The 12020-nt window shown below is 51.6% G+C and overlaps 1 protein-coding gene across 1 annotated transcript in view; it reads left to right on the top strand.

Annotated features, from left to right (window-relative positions):
• Nucleotides 1-614: 614 nt before the first annotated feature.
• ZBTB7A (zinc finger and BTB domain containing 7A) overlaps nt 615-12020 on the top strand; it is a 37811-nt gene continuing 26405 nt past the window's right edge. Inside the window, exon 1 of the mRNA XM_075903010.2 lies at nt 615-946. The gene's annotated coding sequence lies outside the window, so the exon portion shown is untranslated. The remainder of the gene's footprint in view (nt 947-12020) is intronic.

The following is a 12020-nucleotide window of genomic DNA, read 5'->3' on the forward strand; positions in this document are numbered from 1 at the left end:
TGGAAGATTGACCATGGCAGCGTCGGTCTCCTGTGTAGTGTGGACAGGCCCCCTAGTAAGAAACAGTTGCTACCCCAAAGAGTTTGCAATCTAAATAGACAAGGGCTGGGTGGGGAAACTGAGGCACAGAGCAGGGCCGTGACTTATCCAAGGTCACCCAGCAGCTGAGCTGAGAGGAGCCACCTGGCCAGGTGTCTTAAAGGGAAAATATTAGCCACAGTCCGATTGTACTGGGTGGTCTCCAGCACTTTCTAGTGGCATCTCTCCAGGCACCCAAATAGTATCACTCCTGTTGTACCCCCATGGGGAAACTGAGGCACGGCAAGACCCACTGGGACTGGGACGCATGCAGCGGGCCGATGGGCACAGAGCCCCCCTCTCTGCCAAGCCTCGGGTGACAGTGACCCGACTCTCCAAGGGATGGCTGCCGCGGCTGAGCCCACACCGACGGCTTCCACGTGTGAGCACGTGCGTGTGCCTGGCTAGCTCCTTTCTCCTCCGTGCGCTCCGGGGTTAGATAACATGGAGCGCAGCCAGGCAGCGGGCAGGCGCGGCTCCCCTCCCCAGCCAGGGGGCGGGCGGGGGGAGCCGGGCAGGGGGCTGCGGCTCCTCGGGAGCCGGCGCAGGGGAAGCGAAGGGCGAGACGTGGCGGGCGCCTCTGGTGCCCTCCCCGCGGGGACTGGCCCGGCCTGTTCCAGCGGCCCTTGCACGGCGGCTCGCAGCCCGGGGCGGGCGAGGGGAGGCTGCGGCACCTTTAAGAGAAGGGAGGACCCCTTTTGCCCTTAGAGAAACCAGGAAGGGAGTTCAGCATCATACGGGGCTTTGCATATACAGTTACAGTAGGGGCAGTAACACCAGCGAGAGAGGGAGAGCTGGCCGGGAACTGACTCCAAACTCCAGGCAGACCCCCCCTACCCCCAGCCCCGCCACCCCCAGGACCAGCAAGGTAAGACTCGGGGCGATCGGGCTGTCTCGGGGGGTGGCGAGCACGGCCGATTGAGTGGGGAGGGGAGGTGCTGAATCAAGGGGACATTTCCCCCCCCTCTTTTCTCCCCCCCCCACCTCTAACAGGGAGGCTGCTTTGGAAGGAGGAAAGTCCCTGCTCCCCTTGGCTTGGGCTTTACTTTATTCCCCCTCCCCCAACTTTATCAACCCCGGGGTTTTTTTTTAAGGGAGGGGGGCAAAGGGAGAATTTACAGCAGCTGGAGGAGGAGGGGGGGTTTCAAAGGGAGGGGGCAGAGTGTAAGCAGAGCGCGAATGTGTGCGGGGGGGGGGTGTCATTTTCTTCTCCATGTCCTACGGAGGGTGTTTTTAATCTGCCTGTCTCTTTGCATTAGGCAGTTGCGAGGCTGGTACTTGGGGCTGGGGTTTGCAATAAGCTGGGGGGGGCAGTTGCGGGGGTTGCAATACAGTGGGGAGGGAACTGGGGGGGGGTTGCAAATAACTTTGCGGCCATGCAGTTAATGCAGTCCCCCCACCCTCTATTCTCTGCTGCGTGCATACGTTGTACTTGGCTGGGCTGGTGCTTCCTGGGGGGGGGGGAGTTTTTTTGAGGGGGGGCTTGCAAGAAAATGGGGGGAGTCTCGCAAGGAGGGGGTGGGAAAAGGAGGCTCTTGGGAGTTGTAGTGTTCCCGCCCCGCTCGGCCTTGCAGGTGCAATGGGCTCGTGGACTACGACTCCCAAGTCGCCCCGCGCAGGGCCGGGCGCCCCTGAACCAACCCGCGACGGGAGGTGTGTTGATGGGCGGCCGGCCCGGCCAATGGGAAGACGTCCTCCGCCCCTCTCTCCCGCCCGGCTCCGCCTGGCCAATGGCGGACCGAGGGCGCTGCGAGAGTGGGGGGCGGGATGCGGAGGCGCCGTCGAGAGCAGCTCGGCCAGCGGGGCAGCGCCCTCCCTCCCCGCCACTTCCGGGCCGCTCCCTCCGCGCGCCCCCCCCTCCCATGGGCAGCGCAGCCCGGGGGAGAGGCGGGGTCCCCGGGCCGCGCGCTCAGGAAAGGCCGCGGCTGCGGGGCCTAGTGTAGGCCCGGGCCTAGGGTGGTGTCCGCAGGCCCCAGGCCCGGCCCCCCGCCCCCACCCCCAGCTCAGGCCTCCATTGGTGGCGGGCCGCCCGGGGAGGGGTGGGGTGTGGCGCGCGGCCAGGCTCCCGCTGGCAGGGAGGGGGCCGGCTCGCGGTGGGGCTTGGCGCCCTGCGGAGGGGAGGGGAGGGGGGGGGGGGGCGGGCCTCTCCAGCCCGCCGAGGGGAGGGAGCTGGGTGGGGTCCTGGCGGGGTTGGGTCCAAGGAGACAAGGTCGCCCATGAGCCTGCGGGGGGGGGGGGGAGCTCGCTGGCTCGCTCTCCCCTCCCTTGGCAGCCACAGCAGACGTGGGGGGGGGGAGCTCCCAGGCTGCCTTGTCTTTCCTCTCCCCCCTCCCCACCGCCTCACGCACCCGGACAGTGGCACCAGGCTGCAGGAAGCAACATGCAGCCGGATAATCCACCCCTGGCGCGGACTCTGTGTGTTGGGGGGGGGGGATGGAAAAAAAAATCCTTCGCCTGGCTGTGCACAGCGCCAGCGAATGGCCTGGAGAGGAGACACTGCTCTGCTAGCCCCCCTGGGGCTGGGGAGCCCCCAAGTCTGTAAGCAGCCACGCTGCTGCAGAGGCTGGAATGTGGAGGCCAAGCCTGTTGTACAGGGACAAGACTCACTAGCTCAGGCTAGTAGGCCCCCCGGGGGACTTTTCCACCCTGCCAGTATTTTGGGACTTCTTTGGTGCTCCTCTCCCTCCGAAGCCACAGCTAATCCTTGCATCGGGGGGGTGGTAGGGTCATAACTCAAGCATGTGATTTGGGCCCTGAGCCAGTATAAAAAGCTTTCCCATCCAGGCCAGGGAATATATTTGAAGGTCAGTTGCATGCTTCCAGTCGTGAACCACAACTCTTGTGGGGCTGATCAGTGACAGGTGGATGACTTGTGATGAGCATGGCTTGGACCTGGAGTTCCTAGCTAGTTGCAGAATAGAAGTGCTGTTGTCTGCTCCCTGTAGGTAAAGGGTTATACTGAGACCATGGAAGATGTTAAATTGTGAATGTATTGAATCTGTAGGTAGCTTGCAATTCACAAGATGTCAGACCTTTCTGTCAGGGATGTGTTTGCTTCCAAAGCTTGTGTGTTAGCTGTTGCTTCGTCTAATAAAATGCATCATGTTGGAAACCAATATGGCTACCTGCATCTTGTTCCCTGGAGGGTCCATTATATCTTAAGCAGTAGCCTGGACAGCGAATGGTCTTGACTCCCTGTAATAGCCCCTTGGTAGGATTTACAGCTGGTTGTTGAGTTAAACTACCAAGATTACCCACTCCTCTGGTAATTTTGTGCAATTAAATGCACTATTTATCTAGTTCCCAAAGTATGCTAGTCCCTTTATGAACAAATAGCAAAGATGCTTGTCATGTAGATTTGCGTATTTTAAATAACCCTCAATCTTTCAGCTATGTACAATGCAACAGCAGAGAAGTGGCTAATTCCTTAAATTTTGTTAATGCATGTTTGAGGAGATGACAGCATATTTCAGCTTGTCTTGGAGTGAAGGAGCAATGTGTGGTCACTTATGAAGGTTGATTTGGAAAAAGCAACAGGTTTAAGAATTCCAGCAACTTGCTTTACAGATGTTGTTTTAATTTTTTTGTAAGTATGAATGGGTTATTGGAGAGGAGCCATTCCTTTTCAGTATTCATTCTGGTCATTGTTAAGGCTTGTTCTGGGAAAAGAGGGAGTGAACCGCACAGCCCAAAGGTGGATGAGGTGGTGGGATTTTTCCACCATGCCTTAATTGTGCACTGGAAGAGTTTTGCAGTGCTGAAGTTGTAATAATTAGATGGTGGATAAAAATAATTCTGTGCTTTATGCTGATTTGTAGCTTTTTGTGTGGCATTGTTTTAGCTCAGAAATGCAACTTGTGTTGTGGTACTGGGACTTGACAATACTTAGCCAGATCTTAAAATAAGGGCATGTTTTTGAGGGGTGCCAAGTATTAGTAAATCCTGTTGACTTCAGTTTGAATTGGGGCTACTGTAACCTCTGAATATCGGGCCCACAGTGCTTCAAAACTCCAGCATTACTCTGTAGGAATGTGAATTGAAAGGTGGTTTTTTTTTTCCTTCCCTTATGGCTACTCTTTTGCAGCTGTAAGTAACTGGATTTTGTCAATGAGCCCAAAGCTCATTAACAAGTTAGAAAGTCAGTTAAAGCACCCTGGCCCAGATCCTCAGAGGATAGTTAGGCTTCCCTAACTTCCACTGATTTCAATGAAAGTTAGGAACCTAAACACCTGTGAAGGTCTGAGCCTCAGTGTTTCCATTGAACTGTTAAATGGGCATTTGTTTACCCTGTGGCACTAGTTGTGGAATTGAACAACCTAACACAAGTGCCTGTGTTTGAAATGTAGGCCTGTGAAATTGCTCTCCCATGTTTGGGCTTGGTTTTCAAAGGTAGGGGGAAGGTGCAGTTGAATCTCGATTAAAAGTGACAGCCTTAGAATAACTCACAAAAGTCTTCTGTGACAGACAATTACACTTCCATTTGTCATCTTGCTAATCAAAGCAATAAACAGTCATTCTCAACTTTGGAGAGACCAGCATGTCTTTGTAATTAAAAGCCTTTTGATGTGCAATATATGAGAGAGAAAATTAGCATCTTGGATGGTGAGAAGTATTTGGGCCAAATCCCATGACCCTTGGATACAAAATAGGATCTCTTCTCTTCCCCCCCCCCCCCATTCAGAACTCTCTTCTGATTGGTCGTATTGCCAGCCACTCAAGTAGTGTGTCCATGCCTTTAGCATCTGAACTCCCAGCGTCCCGTTAATCCTGGAACAGCTCCAGTAAGGTGTCAGAACAGGAGCAAATGAGGTCACACAGGCATTGGGATTCCATACAAATACCTGTGACAATTGAAGAGAAACAAAACATACTCCCATTCAGTATCTTCTTCATGTGCTGCCCATAGTCTTGCATTCCCCATTGCTGACAATCCAAATGTTGCAGCTGGATTCTGTAGAAAGGACGGGATCACATTGCTGATAATGTTGTTAGCTATCTAAGTGGCAGTAAACGTAAACAACCACTAGTCTTGCAGCACCTTAGAGACTAACAAAAAATGTAGATGGTGGTATGAGCTTTCGTGGGCACAACCCACTTCTTCAGAGACCTATCCAAGTGGCAGTAATCAGCAGGCGATAGGGTGATCACTTGCGGAGTTAAAAAAAAAAAAAAAAAAAAAGATTTTCCTTCAAGACCATCCCCAAAACTTGGTACATGACTTTTCACTTTCTTCTGAAGCATTAGGCTTTGGCCGCTGGGAGCCAGGACCATAAATGTTCTGCTCGTATATGATGGGGATGGAATGCTGCATTAAAGGGACTGCTGGTGTGGTTTTAGGTAGGGGTGGGAAATGAACTTCTGGTGAGCTCCAGCATGGCTGCAGACAGGACTAAAGGAACCATTGCTTGGTCCCAAGATAATAAATCCTCATTCCCTGATGACATAGTGCCCCAGAGTTTGCTGTTCAGGTTAGCACTTCAGTTGTATCTTGTCACTTTTTTTTTTTTTAATTCTTTGCTGTTCATCGGAGTCATGGTCTGCAATTCCACAAAATCATACCTCGCTCTCCGGTAGGGTATGTGCCACTCCTTTTACAGCAGGTCCTGCATCTGGGGCAGAGCCACACAATGTATTTTAACACCATGTATTGTTACCTTCTGATTCACCCTCCTCCCACCCCCCGGCTATTTCCCACTGGTAAAACTGGAAACCAGGAAGTAGGCAGGTTCCCCCCCTCCTTCCTGTTTCTGAATGCATAGCCAGTACCAAGCTGACTGAAGCTTGGGCTTGTAGCTACAGGTAGATGTTCCCTCCTTATCCAGTCTCTTGCCCCAACAGGTAGAGAGGGCAAGAGGTGCTGTTCAGCGTTCCCTCCCTTTGTAGCTTCCAATCAGGGATTGTGCTGGAGGGCAAATAGTTAATGGCAGGACAGTTCCCAGGAGTTTATTTTATGGCATGCTTACTCCTGGGATTCATTTTTACACTCCAAATAATGTGCAATAAGACAAGAACTGTCTGTCTGTCCACAAACCAGGCATTACATAAGGCCGGTCCTGCCTTGTGTGCTTTTTGTCAGGAAACCTAATGCTCAGCCTTTTTATTTTTTCCTTCCTGGTGCCGAGAAGATTATTGGCTTTTGAGGTGCCATTTGAGGCTATCAGAATAACACGAGACCTTTAAACTCGAAAGCCAGAGGGAGCAGGAAAGGAAATGTCATGCGCATTTGAGGGAGGGTTTTGGTCAGGGTGGAGGGGGCGTAAACTCAAAAGGGAAGCTGTAAAATGGTTGCCGTTGTGCAGCTGATTATTTGGGCCTCACAACCCGAGGGCAGTGAGGAAGCGAGGTAGCAGAGTATCCACAAAGCTAGCCTGAATGTATTTGTTTACAAGACAGAATAGTAAATGTGCAGGTGATTGCGTGGGCGTGAGAAGGCGCGGGAGAGTTGCCTGAATTGAAGAGAGAATTTGATTAATTTGTGGACAGAAACTATTGGTGAGAGAAGGGGACAAGTCCCGAGATGCCCAGTTCTACAGGTTGCCCAAGGTTGATGCTTTGGGACATGCTCAGGTTGCATAATGCATATCCTGCTTGAGTAAGGAGTGCAGGATTTGGCCTCAAATGCCTGACGTCCCTGCCTTCCAAGCAGATAGAACTGACATATGGCCAAACCCCTCACCCAATCTTCAAGTCCAGAAGGAATTTTATGGACTGACTCCCCCTCTCCGCAGCTATGTGCCAGCTCCGTCCATGGCTCCCCGCCCAGCGAGGTCAGAGATTCCTTCCTTTGTGGTGTGCTGGGGAGTGGGTTGGCACTGGCGCCGGTTTGGTTTTTTTAGTGGTGATTCTTCAGGCTGATTCTGAGACTTTATTTGGTGATGTGGCCTTGTTGCCCTTTGAAAGTGTGCGTGTGTGCGTGCAGAGCTTGATTGCTTTCAGGACATAACACCGTTCTTCCTCTTCCAAAATGCACTTCAACCCTGCCCTTAGAAACAGAAGCCCACACGTAGTCACTAATTCACTTCCCAGCATTCTCCCCTCTGCACCCTCAGACTCCTCCATTTACAAACCTCAGACTCCACCCTTTACAAAAATGGTGGAGGCTGAGGTTTCCTAAGAGAGTTAAGTGTCCAGAGACAGTGGGAGTTGGACATTTCAGGAAGTAAAGCTGTCTTTGAAAATCCCATCCTACATTCAGTTTTAATGATGCATTCTGGACACTTTAAATATTTCCCTTTCAAAAATAATCAGTGCTCTACAAATCACCATGATCTGTCTGTTTCTTCATGGCAATACCAGAGCAGATTAGGGAGAGGAAAAAGTCAATTGGACCAAGACAGACGTATCAATAAACTTACTATTGGCCTTCATTGAGAAGTGGGAAAAAAAGACCTTCCATTAAAACATGTATATGAGGGGAGAGCACCAGTGATGGGTGCTTGTTTGGCTGATGTGGCAGTAGTGTAGTACGTAAGCACGCACTTGTTCAGTACACACAGCGCTTACATTTGTGTGTGTAGCAACAGAGGCATCAAGACGCATTCCTGTGAGATTAAACGTGGTCCCTGATGACACAGGAGAAAATTGGCAAGAAGATCTGGGTGGAGTAACCAGTTAAGACAAACCTTGCAACACACAAGTAGTTTTAATTTGCCCTAGTTTTCAGTGTCAGTGGTGAAAATGGCTGTGCGTTGACGTAGCGTAGAAACGTCCCGGCACTGCCCTTCTATAGGTTATCTGGCTGGACTGCGTTGGGTTGTATTTAGCGGTGGGTAGGATTTGCTGCTTCTGCTGGGCCTTAACTGATTGACTGGAAAAGAGTTTTCTTGTCTAAATGTCTGATGTGCCATACTGGGGGAGACTATTGGTCTGTAATCACTGTCCTGCTTCTGATGTTAACCAATACCTGATGCCCCAGCAGAAAATGGACTGCCCCACTACATGCTGCACGTGGTGTAATGCAACACATGTGAGTTCTTCCTGACCCCTGCAGTAATCAGTCTGTGCCGTAAAGCATGGGGATTTGATTACCCCATGTTAGTTTCCCTGGCCACAGATGCTGGCCATAATACCTAGGCCTTTAATAATTCAGCTATCGTGTTTCTCTCTTTCCAGCGGCAAAACAGTCTAACCATGCAGGCGTTGGCCTGAGACACTGAACGCCAGCAGCTCCTCTTGAGCATCTCACGTGAGGCTCTACAAAGAGTGATATTGCTGCTGCTTCTGCATTTACTGGTTGTCACTGTCAGGTGTCCCCTTGGCCCTTGCCTTGTGGCAAAGCCAGAAAACGGTGGGCCAGCTTTCAGTTTACCCTCCGCAGTCTTAATTCTCTCAGTGATTTTTTTCTGTTGTTTGCATTCTGGTTGTGCCTAGAGGCCTGCGGGGCTGGGTGCTGAGGCCGTCCCTGCCCCAAAGAACTCAATCTAAATAGAGGAGGCAGGTAAAGGGAGGACAACAGGCACGAAGAAGTAGTGAGGTGACTTGCCCTAGGTCACAGAAGAGTCAGTGGCAAAGCTGGGAATAGATCCCAAGTCTCCTGATACACAGTCCAGGGCTCCTACCAGTTAGATCAGGCTGCCTCCGATTTTTCTTGTCTCTGAACAAAATCCTAGTGGGTTTTGTACCCTCCCTTCAAATGATGGATCCAGGCTTTTTAGCTTAACAAATAATGTCACGGGGCGAGGGGATCGTACCAACATGGGGAACAAATATTTAATTACGAGCTGTTCCATCTAGCAGAGAAAGGTCCAACGTGACCATGTGGCTGCAAGCTGAAGCTAGATACATTCAGACTAGAAATGAGCTGTGCATGAGTAATGGTGAGAGTGATTAATCGCTGGAACAGTTTATCAAGGGTCCTGGTGGATTCTCCATCGCCATTTTTAAATCAAGATTGGATGCCTTTCTAATAGGGCTGTTAGCGTGTAGTCGTGTTAACAATTAACCGATAAGCCCGGGCTTATCGGTTCATCCTATCGACTACACGGACTTCCCCCCACTCCCACTCCCCCCCCCATCAGAGGCAGCAAAGTGGGGGGGAGGTGGGAGGCAGGAGCTGGTACATATTGAGCATCCAATCCCATGGAGCCGTCTTGCCCCCTCCCTGGTGCTGTTGCCTCTGATAGAGAGGCTGCAGCGCAGAGGGTGAGGGGAGCAGGCAGGAGCTGATACACATGGGTAGGGCTCTCTGTGGGTGCCAGCTCTGCAGAGCCACCTGCCCCACAGAGGCAGCAGGGGAGGGGCAGGCAGGAGCCGGTGCTTGGGGGGGGGGGGGAGAACTGGCTTAAAAGCCAGCTCCCCATGAGCACCAGCTTTGGGGACCTGCCTCTCCCCCTCCCCTGTGCTACTGAAGCAGGGGAAGACGGGGGGCAGGCGGGATGCTGACTCAGCCCCTGTCTGTGGGAAGCTCGGATCCTCCTTGGACAGAGGCTGTATCCTGCTGCCTCTGATACAGAGGCAGCAGGGTGGCATGAGGCTGGGAGCACACTGGCTGCAGGCCCCACCCTTGGGGGCTATCGAATAATCACGTAACCACTAAGATTTTGTGCAGATACACGATTATTGAATTACACAATATTTCACGTCCCTACTTTCTAAAGTCTGATCTAGGGCTGTGGCGTCCAGCCTGCTAGCCACATGTGGCGAGTTGGCCAGTTGGGTGTGGCTAGTTTGCTAAAGCAATAGCCATGATAGTGGCTACTGTTTCAGAACTGGCTGGACACCATGGCGCCAAGCCAAGCAACCTTCGGCTCCCAGCCTGTCATGGCAGACTGCAAGATGCTTTGTTTACCTTGAGTGTCTGCAGGTACAGTCACCTCCTGCTCCCATTGGCTGCCGTTGGCCGTTCCAGGCCAGCCCCACACCTCTTCCCTGGCCTTTTCTATGCAGGAGGTCAGAGTAGATGATCACGGTGGTTGCAGTGGTATTGGAATCTGATTCTCCTGCTCACGTTCTCCATCCATGGCTGACCAAACCATCCTCTTTTGAAGATGCTTCCTCTATTAGATCATCCACGTGTTGGCTCTTTAAGTGCCAGAAGGGGAAGGACAAGGACTCTTTCCTGGTGGGCTGCAGTGTCCCTAATAATCACCTCGAAAACAGTGAGGAATCCCAGCCCTTCAACATTCACACAGAACCATTGATACCACGGAGTTGGTTCAGATTGGATAGCAAGTATCTCCCTGCATCATCACAAGCCCTGTGCAGGGGGAAGGATGGATCCGGATTGCGGGTTAGTCAGAGGGAGGAGGAGAAGGTATGCAGTCTTTCTTGCATCCCAGTCCGTGCTATGTGGGGGAGGGGTTGTCCTTACTGCTCTGTATTTCATAGCTAGAGCCTTTGACTTGATTATCTGAGAGCTTGCCGCAAAATCCTCGGAACGGTTCTGAGAGAGTCTGGCATGTTTAGAAGCCTCAGAGGGGTCATCATGTTAGTCTGTAACTTTAAAAAAAACCAATGGTCCTGTAGCACCTTAGAGACTAACCAAAAAATATAGACAGTATCACCTGAAGCCCCTGACAGCTCATGATCCTATCTGTATTTTTGGTTAGTTTCTAAGGGCGCGTCCACCCAGTTGGGCTGAAGTCGAATTAAGCGATGCAACTTCAGCTACATCAATTGCGGGGCTGAAGTTGCAATAGCTTAACTTGGCTTTTGGTGGTGTCTGCACAGCAAGAAGTTGCATGAAGAGCACTCGTCCTTCGACTTCCGTACTCCTCGTGAAATTAGGGTTACCAGGAGTTGGAGTAAGAAGTCCTCCAGCTCGACATTATTTCAAAATAAAGGCGTGTAGGGCAGACGTGCATTGTAACACTGCTGTGTAGACGTCCCCTAAGGTGCTACAGGGCCATTTGTTGTTTGTGTTTTTAGTTGTAGGGTAGCTGAGTGGTGGGCTGCCTGTCTTACAGATGAGACGCAGAGAGAAGACATAGAGTATGTCTGCACTACAAACGGCTGGCCTCTGTCACGGACGCTCACAAGGGTCTGTAAAAGTGGGGTGTAGATATTTGGGCTGGAGCCCGAGCTCTGAAACGGGAGCCCAAACATCTACCCCACAATTTTACAGCCCCGCAAGTGTGAGGCCACTGCTGTGGGCCAGCTCTGGGTGTGTGTTTGTAGCGCAGACACCCTGCGTAACAAAGCTGGGAGCAGGATGCGGAAGTCCCTGACTGCCAGTCTCTGCTTTCATCACTCCGCTGCGCTGCCTCTCCAGCACAAATGGCTGGTCAGCATGTCCGCGTGTAAGGCAGTATGTGATATCCCTTTAGGAGGATCTTTGCTAGGTCAGCCTTCGGCTGTTCTCATCTGTGACACAGCAATAAAAGGAAAAAAGGTGAGTGTTAAATAGTTGTAAACAGGCTGGCATGTAACTTTCAAATCCTTGTCCTAGGACGCCTTCTCTCAGCTTTCCCTAACTTATCTGGCTGAAGGGGCACTGCCAGATTACCATTTGCCTTAACACTAGGGCTATGTCTACACTGCAGGCTTTTTGCGCAAGTACAGCTGTTCTTGCGCAAAAACTTGCTGGGTGTCTATACTGCATGCGTGTTCTTGTGCAAGTAAATTTACAGTACAGCGTCAGAAAAGAGGGCTTCTTCCGGAAGAGTTACTCCTCTCCCCACGAGGGATAAGCCCTCTAGTGCAAGAGCTCTTCCACAAGAAGGCAGTGCAGACAGGCAACATGAATTTCTTGTGCAAGAAACCCCTATGGCTAAAATGGCCATCAGAGCTTTCTTGCACAAGAGAGTGTCCACACATCTCTTGTGCAAAACCATATGGCAGTGTGGACGCGCTCTTGTGGAAGATCTTTTGCACAAGAACTCTTGCACAAAACAGTTCTTGCGCAGGAAGCCTGCAGTGTAGACGTAGCCTAGGGGTTTTGGTGGTTGTTTTTTCCTAGTACTGGGAACTGGACGAGAGCTGTTTGCCTCTCGAGTTTAAGATCT

The sequence above is a fragment of the Pelodiscus sinensis genome, chromosome 32 (assembly GCF_052426305.1).
Source record: "Pelodiscus sinensis isolate ZL-2025 chromosome 32, ASM5242630v1, whole genome shotgun sequence".
In the NCBI taxonomy this organism is placed as follows: domain Eukaryota; kingdom Metazoa; phylum Chordata; order Testudines; family Trionychidae; genus Pelodiscus; species Pelodiscus sinensis.